Genomic DNA, 12,630 nt, shown 5'->3' with positions numbered 1-12,630 from the left:
GCAAGAAATAGGATGGAAGACAGTACTTCTCCTCATAACCATTTCAAAATTTTATTTTTTTGACCAAACTTTCTTTCAGGTGATTGTACAATATGAAGCCAGTCCTTAGACGCAGTGAGCATCTACATGTACTGCTGAGTATGCGAGACTGCGTGCTAAAGACGACCCAAGGCAAGTTCTGGCTATTTTATTGGTGAAAATCAACCCTGATTGAGCATGATAATAAACTTGGAATGTAATGAGGCAAAAATATGGATCTTTATCAACATAATAGAAAAGAGTATTTATGTCTCTTTTCTATCATTATTAGTCACGGTTATGCTATTAAAGTATTTAGCTATTTAGCTATAGTGATATAGGTAATTGTGGCACGATCGGTTTTGAGTACGAACTGCCACCAACTATCAAAAGATAAGTAATCTCTCGGGTTACAAACGGGTGAGAGGATGTTCCAGAGTCACATAAAGAATATCAACATCTACTCTGAGCTACGTACGACCTTGATAAGATAAATATTCTGGTCAGTATTTGATGCTTGGGTATCGACTCTGGATCTAAGCTTGTGTCGTGGAAGGCTTCCTGGTAGTGGTATTTAAGTCTGAAATAAAGACCCCGTACAAATAAAAAAAAACTGGAACAGTGTAAATATCTCTATCCAAAATCACCTTACTAAAAGGAAATTCCCAGTCCGGGGATCGAACCCGGGCCTTGTCGGTGAGAGCGACAAATCCTGACCACTGGACCAACTAGGAATTAGTTGATATTTTGTCGTAGAGCATCTACTAGTGATCTCTGGAAACTAGTAGGTAATGATGAAAAATGAAGAATTGGGCAAGAGCCTCGTGGTTTTGGGATACGATAGTGATCCTAAGTAATGCTTTGAATGATTTTGAGGATGCTGCAAAAGGGCATCGATAATAAGAAGAGAGATCTTTAATAACTGCTAATTTTCTGAGAATTCATAATGAGAATAATGAAGATAAACTCACCTGCAAAAGGGCATCGATAATAAGAAGAGAGATGCCGTTTTTGCAGTGAAGGAAAAAGCTACTTAAATACTATTTAAAAATGGTAGAAAATAGGATGATAGGAAATAAATAAATTGAAAGGAAATACATATTTAGGTAAATGAATAGGCGTCATTTACGACAATTTGTGAAAAAATCACTGTCTTAAGAACCGGGGGTTATACTTGGAGCCACATCGTCGTGGGTCCTTGTTATCAAAAAAAAATACTTGGAGCCACGTCGTGTCAAAAAGTATCGCCACAACTTTATATCGAATGTTTGTGAAGAAATGAAGAATCGTAACATTACTTTCGACCTATCGATCGCAGCCGAATTTGGTCTCCCACACAACGCTCTCTCGACATGGAAATGGCTAAACGGAGAATTACCACACGTATGGAAGGCGCTCACCAAGCGTATGGTATACTTTGTGGATCAAATACTTACGGATGATAAGGAGGACATGATCTCATGGCACGCATTCAGGGCCCGTTACGGAGGGCCTAAAGTTTCGCCATTCTGGTTCAACCAACTTCAAAACTTTTGCTTCGACAACGATTATGTGGGTAGGCATGCAAGAGAATGGAACAGGAGGAAACTGGCACTCTTAGACGTCAGTGATGATGACAGCAACAGCGACAGTAGTTATGTCAGCTCGGTAGACGGGGATACAGAAGACGAAGATCGAGAAGCGATTCGTGCACTCAACCAATTCATAAAGGATGAGGCAGCGAACAGAACTTTGACAGTATCACCGGCTAATCAAGCTGTTGAGCCACCAATTGGAATTAAGTGGATTCTAGATCAACAGAAGGAGCGGAAAAAGAGACGAGAAGCTGTTATGAAAGAGGCGCGCAGAGCAACCAGAGAACATAATCTTAGGCGACAAAGAGCAAAGTTAGATGCCATAGTCAGAAGAGCAGAACGCCACCAGGACCGAGAGCGAAGGCATGGTGAACGCATGCGAGCCCGCGAAGAAGCGAGGATACGCCGGACCCAGAACACAAGGAGATATGAGGGTCTGAGCGAGCAAGCTCTGCTAAGGAGAGCAAAAGTCGACCTGGATTCCAACGAGACACCGTGCCTAAAAGTGATCCCTGAAGTCAACAGAGGCCTAGCCAGGGACACAAATGGAGTTATCATTAGTGCCAATACCGAGGAGAAAATCCAACGCCAAAGGGAACGGTACAATACCCAGCCGGGTAATGTCATTTATACGGATGGATCTCTCAAAGATATTGGCACTGAAAGAGTAAGTATGGCATTTGGTGTGGTAGTCCAGACACAAGAGGGTGAGTTTTACACTGCGCTATCTGGTAGAGTAGCAGGCAACGCATCCTCGACAAAGGCAGAGCTAGCTGGTTTGTTGGCAGGAATACTTATCAGCCCACGAAACAGACCTATGACAATCCGACTTGATAACAGCGCAGTTGTGACTCAATTCCGAGCATTGGTCCGAGGCAGAGTGGATAGCACGTTGCGACAACGTATTAGATCACCGTATGCAGTATGGTGGGCAGCTATACACAACGCATTTATTCAACAAGGATCGGAAGTCACGGTCGAGTGGGTCAAAGGACATGTCGGCAACAGAGGGAACGAAGAAGCGGACGAAGCAGCAAAACATGGACATTATGGCGAGCTATGGGATATCAACATAACGGAGCATAATGACATGTACTGCCATGCAAAGTTCAACGGTGTACCAGCGGAAGATGACTTAAGGCAGATCCTTAAGTTACAGTCAACAACTCGTACACATCGCACGTGGATCGCTCAGAACAGGACGCAGGAGCATGTTAAGGATTGGACAAAAATTGATTGGCGAGCTACTATGAACATTGTTCATGATAGCAACCTACCGAAAGGACTCTTCACCAGCCCAGCGGACTGCCAAAAGCGAGCGCACAGGATCAAGAAACTCCATGGAATGTTGCCTACACAGTCATATATGAGACACTGGAGGCCAGACCTTTATGAAGACGGCAACTGCAGAGTGTGTGGGACAGAGGATGAAGACACATCGCACATCTGGAGATGTCCAAGGACGATGGAGACTCAGGCCGAGAAGTGGAAGGAGATAATCCAAAATGTGAATGTGATAGGGGAGAGGACATGGAGGAAAGAGTTGAAAGCAGTGCAGGAGCAAGCACAAAGGGCCAGAGAGAGAGGTGTAGACCCACCAAGGACAAAAGAGCCAACTTTTACTGCGGCAGAGGAGGACTACATTTGGGAAACTCTGGAGATGCATATCGATGGTGTGCGAGAAGTACGACGCCATGGTGATAGGAACGGCGATGATGAGGAAGAGAGAGAGCACACACCAGATTGGTCTGTGCAGGTCATTTACCATGGACTTACGCCCAAGTCCATTGCTCAGAGTTGGAAAGTTGGCTTCAAGACAACAACAAGGATAGCTACATATATGGCAGGGCGCTTCGTCAAGGCCATAGAGGAATTCGGTCGTACAGAAATCTGGAACAAACGGTGTAAAGTCACCGTTGAATGGGAAAAGACTCGTGGAATCACTGCTATGAGCAAACGCGCTAGAGGACGCAACTGTGTTGGGGAGCACAGACGTAGTAGCAATGATTTCCTTGTCCCTTCCCTCAGACAAAGACAGAAGCTGAATGTAAAAGAGATCTACAAGATCGCGGATGACCGAGTCCGGGACAGTTACCTTGGGAAAACCAAACTGGACGTGATGGAGCGGCTAGGTGGAATGAAGTTTTTGATGACTATGGATAGCGGATAATTTGTCGCGTTGCGCAACAGGCCACGTCGGAAAGGTGGACTTTGAGTACCAACCACGGTGGTCAGGGTTTATGAAATCATGGATACAGCGGCTCTTGTCGTTTGTGCAGTAATAGCTGTTTATTGACTATAGTTTCTGGAGCATTTTGTTCATAGAGTGTAGAAAATAAATCCCATGACCCTGAGGGTCCTTGTTATCAAAAAAAAAAAAAAAAAAAAAAAAAGAAGGACCGAGGTGTGAGACAGAAGCGTGCACCACACACTGGGCCAAGAGATGACTGGAGCAACGGATATGGTTCTATGGCAGCAGAGGGCTTTTGTCCTTGTGGTACGGCAATGGATGCGCATCGCGACAGGCGCTGTTCAGGGCCCACCGCAGGCAAGGTTCCGTTGCAGAGCTTGTTAGGGCAGCAGCGGTTGTCAACCATGAAAAGAATGGGAACGATTCCTTTTCTGTAACAGTATGTGCTCGACGTTAAACACGATAATGAGCCGTGGCAATAGTCGCGCAGCACCCAAAGGGCTTACCGAGGGAACGTGACTAGACTTATGGCGACTGTAAAGCGATCCTCTCCGGAGGATGGGGCATCGAATAAATTTAAGACTAGATAGTTCTTCAGTTTTATAGCGTTGTTCGTTTAGAGAGGAACTTATTATATATATAAAAGAGTTGAATAGGGCGGTGGATATGGTTGATATGGTTTACGAAAACCAAGGACTTTTGTCCCTGCAGATCGGTAATGGATGCTCACCGCGACAATCGCTACCCAAAAGCTTTGCCCAGCCTACTTGCCACGGACAAGGCTTTGTTGCAGAGACTGTTAAGGCAGTGTGGGTCAATAGCCTGGAAAGAATGGAGGCGAAATTGCTTGAACTTGGATGTTCACTAATAATGCTTCATCGAAATTCCTAGTATGCGATGCGATAACCAAAGGACGTACCGAGAAGGAGGAAGTGGTTAGACTTATGAGAACTATAAAGCGATCCACTTCCGTGGATAGAGCACCAAGTACAGTCTGGACTAGATAGGTAGCACTGTTCGACTAAAGAGACATAATGCTATAGAAATGAAAATGCCTTTCACCTTGGGACCGGAGGGGATTAGTCTGATAAAGAGAGATGCCCTTGTTGTAGTCCCTATCACCTCAGAAAATAAGTCCTGACAAAGGTATGATGACAATACATTGATGTGGTCAAGTCTAGTTTTTAAAGCGCAATACTTCGATCTCGTTTGTCCTCAAAATACAAATTTAATATAGACATCAACTAACCCTACTAAACATCCCTTCTATTTTGAGGACTTAAAGACGGTTTGCTATTTTTTAAACTATGGCACCAGCTCTATCCTCATAACAAAGCTGATGCTGTTATTGTAGCACGACAGTTTTGGTATATACTTTGCGTTACACATAAACATCCATAGAACCATTGCACTAAGGACGCGTCAATCAATGGTTACTCTGATTGGGTGGCCTAGGCTCCGTAAACAGCGAAATTTGTATATTATCTCTGTTTTCTTTGAAATGAAGGGAAAAAAGGTTATGAGCGCAATTTAGCCACCTTACAGTACTATTGTTATTATGCTGTTGAGCAAAACGGAGATCATAAATAGATATGGCACTGATCCTCGTTTATGGTGATTTAAGATAAAAGGGACTGCAAGGGACTTATTCCTAGTTTCTTTGTAGATATTGCTGAAAGGTTATTAATTTCAGTATGTTTTAGATGCCACCAACGGCCCGCTTGCAGGATTACCAGAACTTAGCAGATTTTCAGGATGATGGAGATAGCAGAAAACGTAGAAGATTAAATACGACAGCCTAGCGCCCGTGCGTAAGGGGTTGGCCGTAGAATGAAAAGACAACATGTTAATCAGGAAGCAGATTCACTATGTCTTATTCTCGCCATTGCATACTATTATGTAAGTCGTCAATTCTCAAGGATCCAGATTGTTTTCTAGGACAACTTTCAATCACATGACCGAAGCGCCTTTACGGCCATAAATCAGATTACGGAAGGACCATTCTGTGTCACGGCAATTTTCGTTGCCGTGTTTCCCTTGCATCTGAGATAGCTGAAGTCCTATTATCCTTATTTCGTCTCAGTGTTCGAAGTCATCACTATCATCTCGGAACAGTCTTTTAACCGTTCTCCTCATCATCTTTACTTCTATATCAAGGAACGGTATTCGGATATGCCTGTCATTCGATGTATCAAAGAGTATATGTCTCCAGCCTTTATTTCTTGTTTATGTATTTTTGTGGCCCCCACTCTTCCGTTCCCCTTGTGGTCTGCATTTTCCAGCCTCCCTTATTGATTCATTCTACTATGCGCTTTCCCCTGAGTTTCCTTTATTTCGATATGCCTGCTGCCTTTTTTTTTTTTTTTTTTTTTTTTAGCCTGCCTTATGTCATGGTCCCTATCTGCGTTGCTGTACGCTCTACATTATTATGATCTTAGTCTTTTTTTTTTTTTTTTTTTTTTTTTTTTGCAAGAACAACTCTCCACTTGAGGAGTTTTTTTAAACTTTCTGAATGGTGTGGTAGCGGATGCATGTTTATTGCTCCGGCTTTTCTAAAATGAGATCTAGGCACAACAATGCATACCTAGGGGTTAGGAACACAAATATAATAACAACCGTGCAGGCTTTGCCTCCACAGTAGCATGTCATTTTCTACACAATGAACAGGACATCAGTCATAAACAGGATGTCCTTTTCTCTTTTTTTAGGTGTCCACTAGTATTGCATATTCTCGGCCACCTGGATCCATACATTTTTATATTATAAACTGTCATCTGTCTGCCCTCATCTCAAACATGGATTAACAACACAAGGCAAAATGTTGATGCATGTGCATCAACTAGTCTCGAAATTATTGACAAATAAATTACTTCAAGCGTTGTCGTGGCAAATAGAGATGGACGGTAGATATAGTTTTTCATTCTTTACCACTCCCACTGTTTACTGTGCTATTTCTTTCCTCACCAGCTGCTGATTCCCAGAAATTCAGCAGATCGCAACAAGGCTGGGAACACATGTCTGTCTGCCCGCGTCTGTGTTTTTTTATTTTATTTTTTATTTTTTACCGCGCACACATCCTCTCTTTGAAAACATGACGACGATATTCCTCCCAAAAAAGCAAAAGGAGAGCTAGTGCATAGAAGAGCATAGCTGATTCGATACTGACAAATAGAGCAAGAGTGAGAGCGAAATGGCTCCTTTTATTTTTACTGGAAAACAATGCTTAATCCCATCATGCAGCACTTCATCTCCCTTGCTGCAGCGTTCATTTCACCCCCTTGCACGCAAGGAAAAAAAAAAATCATTACTGGATAAAAAGAAGGAAAGGTGTCAAGCAATAAAGGGATCTACCGGCCAATCGCACTACGAAGAATATCGGCATTGGCACAAGCATCAGTGTATCTTTTCATTTCCTTGGTCACTCATTGTTCTTGCTCTCTCTCTTTTATTTCTATTTTCATCATCGTTTTTTTTTTTTTCTTTTTTACGCTTGCATACTCGATATACTTAACATAGTTTGGCTTTCCTTCCTTGATTGTCTGGTTTTCGAACCTTTATTCCTCAATCTATTTCGTTTAATCGCTCGTCTTTGTTCGATCATTTTTGGCTGTTCATATATCGATTGTTCTTATTATTTCACCTTCATCACTCAAGGACTTTGTTTCTCTTTCCCTCCTTTGATAATATTCACTATCCTTAGCCTACACTAAACACAAGCATCCCCATTCACCTGTGTTGATCTTTTTTTTATCATCAGAGCAATTTCCGTCCTTCTCTCAGCACTACAATAGCAAGACAGAAAAAAAGCTATCACCGTAAGCTCTCAAAGACGTTTGCGCTTTTCAGACACTATAATATAAACCTAAACGTCGCATAGAGTGTATATCTTGAAGAAACAATTCAACTACTTGCAACAGCAACTTTCTCTACCTAAACGCTTTCTCTCGTTATTCAAAAAGCACTTACCACCCTCCACTTCTCTTCTTCCTTAGCTATCTTCCTAACATAAACAACACATACGCGCATTTCAAATTACCATAAGCTTATATATATCTGCACATACATAAACACAGACACATACACACACATATATTTATATATATATTTTTGGGGGTGCCTGTCTGTTGCATCAGGGATCCACCAGCAACGAGAGCAGAGTTTGGCCTTTTTTTCTGACAAAGTTCATGGACTCATCGCTCCCATCGTTGCACCATGCCGCGCTATTTTCGTTGCTGCACCCGTTCGCTCCTATAATCGGACAGATCACTCGCCTCTCTTTCAACTTCTGTTCAAAGGAAGTTCATCCATCTGTTCATAAAAAAGCAAAGAGTGAGAAGAAACATATCCTCCTTTCCCTACATTTGTATCTCCTCTCTTTTCTACTAATCAGCCCTTTGCAATTACAGTCAATCCATGCCCATTAATGTTTCTTATTTCTGTCTTTTATACCATTAACAACATTAAGCTTCATATCTTTCCTTCGTCTGTGTTTGAGTGTGTATTAACTTTGTATGATATTCAGTGTTGTATTTCATTGTGAAGTGTTTTGTCGATCCTTTTTCAACATGGCACACCATGTCAGGCACAATTGCATGTCTGAATGAATTGATGCGATCCCTTTTTTTTTTTTTTTTTTTTTTTTTTTATTTTTTTTATTGAACCTCAATTGCCCCTGATGTCTTCCTTCGCCATACTTCCTTCCCCTGCCCCTTCCGTCCCCTTTGCTTGCGATTTTATTTTCTCATACAGTCTATCACAGACACACACTCGCTCACGCTTTCTTCCATTGTCTCTGCCTCTGTTTCTTGCTTTCTACCCTCTAATAGCTTTGCACCCACACTGCAAAAAGACAGTTCCAGAACATTTTGCAGTAGCCATCCTTACCTTTTTGATTCATCTTCTCTATCAACTCGATCTCCTACCTCTCTTTCCTTCTTTCGTCGCCTAAAGGAAGTATGCATCGATCTACTTCTACTCCAACCTCTAGCGCTGAGACACCAACTCCAACTGAATGCCCACGTACAAAACCATCAACGTGGCGTGATAGGAGGGACAGCTTCGTGGGCTTAGTTTGGCCGTCTGCTTCTCTTCCTAATCCAGCCAATGCATCTATAAGCACCACAGCAAAGAGCATGGCGTTTCCACATCATCCACAGTCAACCTCCAACTCGTCAAAGAACTCAGTATCACAGTCGAGACCTCCACTGCAACAGTTCGAAAAGGAAAAGAAGAGGCATAGTGGTTCATTTTCCTTCTCCTCATCCACTTCCTCTCCAACATTAACCAGTCGAGCCAGGGGCAATAGTGATTCCAAGAATAGCAGCAAGAGCGGCCAGCAACAGAATAACCACTATCGTCATCAGGCCCTTTCCCACTCTCCCAAATCTAATTCTTCGCACAGCAGGAGCAATAATAACAATAGTAAAAGCAGCTCAAGTGTCAGTAGTAAACACTTCTTTCTTTTCCCCAACCGCTTCCATCACCAATCCTCATCTCAGAACTTAGCGCAACACTCACCCTTGCAGCACAACAATTCATACGATTTCTACAGCAGTAGCCCCACTAAAAACAGCAAGAAAAAGGGCTTCTACACTATTACCAACGCCTACAAACGGCACTCAATCTCCTCCTCCACACCTCATTCCTCATCGTCCAGAAGTAAGGAAGTTATAATCCCTCCATCCACGATGCCTGCATCTCCGATAGGTGCGCCCGATCTCGTCGTCACTGTTGACGAGATCAGAGGTAGTCTTGTTGCTGCGCCCGGACCCAATGCCACCAGTCACAAGCGCACTGCTTCGCTGCCAATCACAGCACTCTCCAGCTCTGGTAGCGGTGGGAGTGATCATGGCGCCAATGAAGAATCAGGAAGTACTAATGCTGACAGTAGCGATATCAACATGAGATTTAGCACCATATCTAACGCAACGCTGTTCTCATCACATCTAACCAAGCCATTGCCGCCTACACCAGTATGCACCACTGGAACATATTTATCAAAAGGAGACGATGTTGGATCAAAGTCCAATCTTGCAGGAGAGCTTTGCATTACTTCAAATCCACAGCAGACATTGGAATCGCCTTTCTCAGGGACGACGGTCATAGAAGCTAATATGGAGCAATCGTCATCATCGTCGATTGATGCTCGGTTAATAGAGCCCCAAAGCTCAGTAAACATAAAAGTTGAGCAACCCCCCACAGCTCTTCAGTCCAGCAAACGCATTGTAGCATTAGCCCCTGTACTGGAGTCAAAGCGAGAGACGCCAGCACCGGCTTCAGGGCCGATCTCGCTAAAAGAGGCAATCCAAGGCGTTGTTCCAGGTGGGAGAGTCAGGTCATCCACAGGGCCACTATATGACGATAGACGAGGTAAAGAGGAGAGTGAAGTTTTCTCATATAATAATCTTGTGAGCGAAAACAAAAAGAAGAGCGGTATCACTGCATCACTGAACAAAAGGCAGATGGGGCTGTTGTTTCATTGTTTTATCATTATGGTTTTATTCTGTATAATTTATATATTTATTTATAATATCCGGACCATTAGGATCAAAGTCAGGCGCTGGCAATTGCACGACAGAGAGCGGAGGCATGGCATTACCTTTGGCACCATCATCGCGGGCTACTAGCATTAATAACGCAGCACGGATAAAGAGTCCATCGTTAGGGCTTGGTGCCGAATCCCCAGTATCAAAGGTTCCTTTGGAGCTGTCGCCTTCATCCACGCAGCCAAGTACTGCTATTTCGCCCGAAAAAAGTGCTTGGCCAGTATCCATCTCCAACCTAGAAGATATCGAGCAGTATCGTTCGGAGCTGAGCATTTCAGCATATCGCTCGCTGCTCAACACTCAGTCGAAATCATCGAATAATCTGAATACAGGTGGGTGTTCTGGCGGCTCTCAAAGCATGGCTTCTTTTTCTGGAACAACAATAGCTTCGTCAGCATCGAGCATTGCGTCTCCATTGACTTCCACAGCGGCTACAGCCCTCCATAAACAACAAGGCACCCCGCTTGCAGCTTCATTACCACAGTCGTTACCAGGAGCGATGTCCCCATCATCTATACGGAGCAATACCTGTACCAACTCACAGGATCAGCCCAATGCAATCTCGTGCGCCAATACCTGTAATCCTTTCAAGCCAAGCACGAGTGGTGCATTTATACTATCGAGCACAAATTCATATGGGTGCGATGAGAGTTTAGGCCAGCCTATTTCAAGCTCCCGAGCTTCTTTGCATGTTAAGAAAGGCTCGGTTGGAAGTGCGAAACTTCGCTTGTCACCTGTAAACATTAAACTGAGCGCGACAAATCCAGAGAATCAACAGTATAGTCCTAGTATATCAAGTGAGCCCGGAGCACTATCGCCGAATTCAGGATCTCCTCTTTTAACCCCTGTATCTTCAATACCATCACCGCACTCAAGTATCAGTTGGAAAACACGGCTACGGCGCTCGCTATCGAATCAGGAGAAGATTCAATCCCCTCTCTCCAACATGTTCAATTCAGATATAGCACAGTCTGAGAGTAGCGACGAAAAGTCGTCTACAGAAAACCCGAATGCAAATGCTCGACCTAGTTTTATTGCCTCGAGCGATAAGATCTACAACCAAAATTCCAGGGGCCTTGTGGGGTCAGGTGGTGATGAGTATTTGGATGAACACCAGCGCACTCTAACCTCCAGCTTTATGCAAAAACCGAGCTCTGGCTGGACGAGTTTTTCTATTGACAGTGGTGGCTCTGACAAGGGCATGTACATGAGTGTAGACGCTAAGGCAGGCACATTATCAGCATCAACACCTGCACCGGCATCACAGATCGGGATGCCTCTCCGAGAAGGCGCCAAGGAATCACTCATTCCAGCAGTTCAGCCTCAATCTCCTCAGTCTGACTTTACAGGAATGGCACTGTCAGCCCCTACGAGGTCCTCATATGCAAACTCTCACCACTGTTACCAGCATCTTCCTACCCACCTTAGCACTTCATCTCAAATTAAAGGTGGTCAGGATCGACAGCGACATCGTGGGCTTAATAGGTCGATTGATTCTCGTAAATCATCGTCCCAAGAAGAGCAAGATTCATCTCCCCCGACATCGCCCACCGGAGTTAATATTCCATCCTCATATTCAATTGCTGGCGCCTCGCAGCCCACAGAAATACCAGCTACTAGAAGGTCTTCATCTATGGCATCATCGCCTTCGTCATATCAACGGCATCATTCATTGTATGTTCTCAGTGGTCAGATGTTCAAGAATTCGCCTCAGGAATCGCCAAAGTCACATTTAACTCGCGTTCTAGCATCAGACCAAGAGAATTACTACACAACTGACAGCGATTCAGACACTTGGGGCGGGAAAATTCTCAACAGGAAGTCATCGATTGACAGGGTTTTCTCAGACTCGGATATAGAAGATGATGTGAGACAAAGGCAGATTCCTGTTAGAGGATTCCATCCTCCTCCACGGACCCCATTGCGTTTAGAGTACGACTCTGATAATACAACCGCTTCTAACAATGGAACTGGCTCTACAAAGCTCGACAAATTACTGTCCTCACCGACATTGAGCGCCTTCGGAGGCACGTCACTAGCCACTTCTAACTCTTTGCCCGCCTTCTTCCCTGACCTGTCAGCAAATGCTCCGCAGAATTTAGTCTCACAGATTGGGTTCATGGATGATACCAATGAGCTTAATGCCGCTAATGCATTGTACCACGAGATGGTGCTTGCTAAATCTAAGAGCGATGCTGAAATTCGTATTATATTGGATGGTTGGTATGAGTGCAAACGGGATAAAGATGTGGCGTGCCTCTCTTTCCAACAAGAGGTGTCAGAGTCGTACGGATCAAAATGG

General features: G+C 43.9%; 1 non-coding gene across 1 annotated transcript; it reads right to left on the bottom strand.

Annotated features, from left to right (window-relative positions):
- Positions 1-680: 680 nt before the first annotated feature.
- Positions 681-752, bottom strand: BCR41DRAFT_t53. Its single transcript has one exon. It is a non-coding gene; the product is annotated as a tRNA-Glu (tRNA).
- Between the last annotated feature and the right edge of the window lie 11,878 nt (positions 753-12,630).

Source organism: Lobosporangium transversale, assembly GCF_002105155.1.
Source record: "Lobosporangium transversale strain NRRL 3116 chromosome Unknown BCR41scaffold_13, whole genome shotgun sequence".
NCBI lineage: Eukaryota > Fungi > Mortierellomycota > Mortierellomycetes > Mortierellales > Mortierellaceae > Lobosporangium > Lobosporangium transversale.
This window is presented reverse-complemented; position numbering and strand designations above follow the sequence as displayed.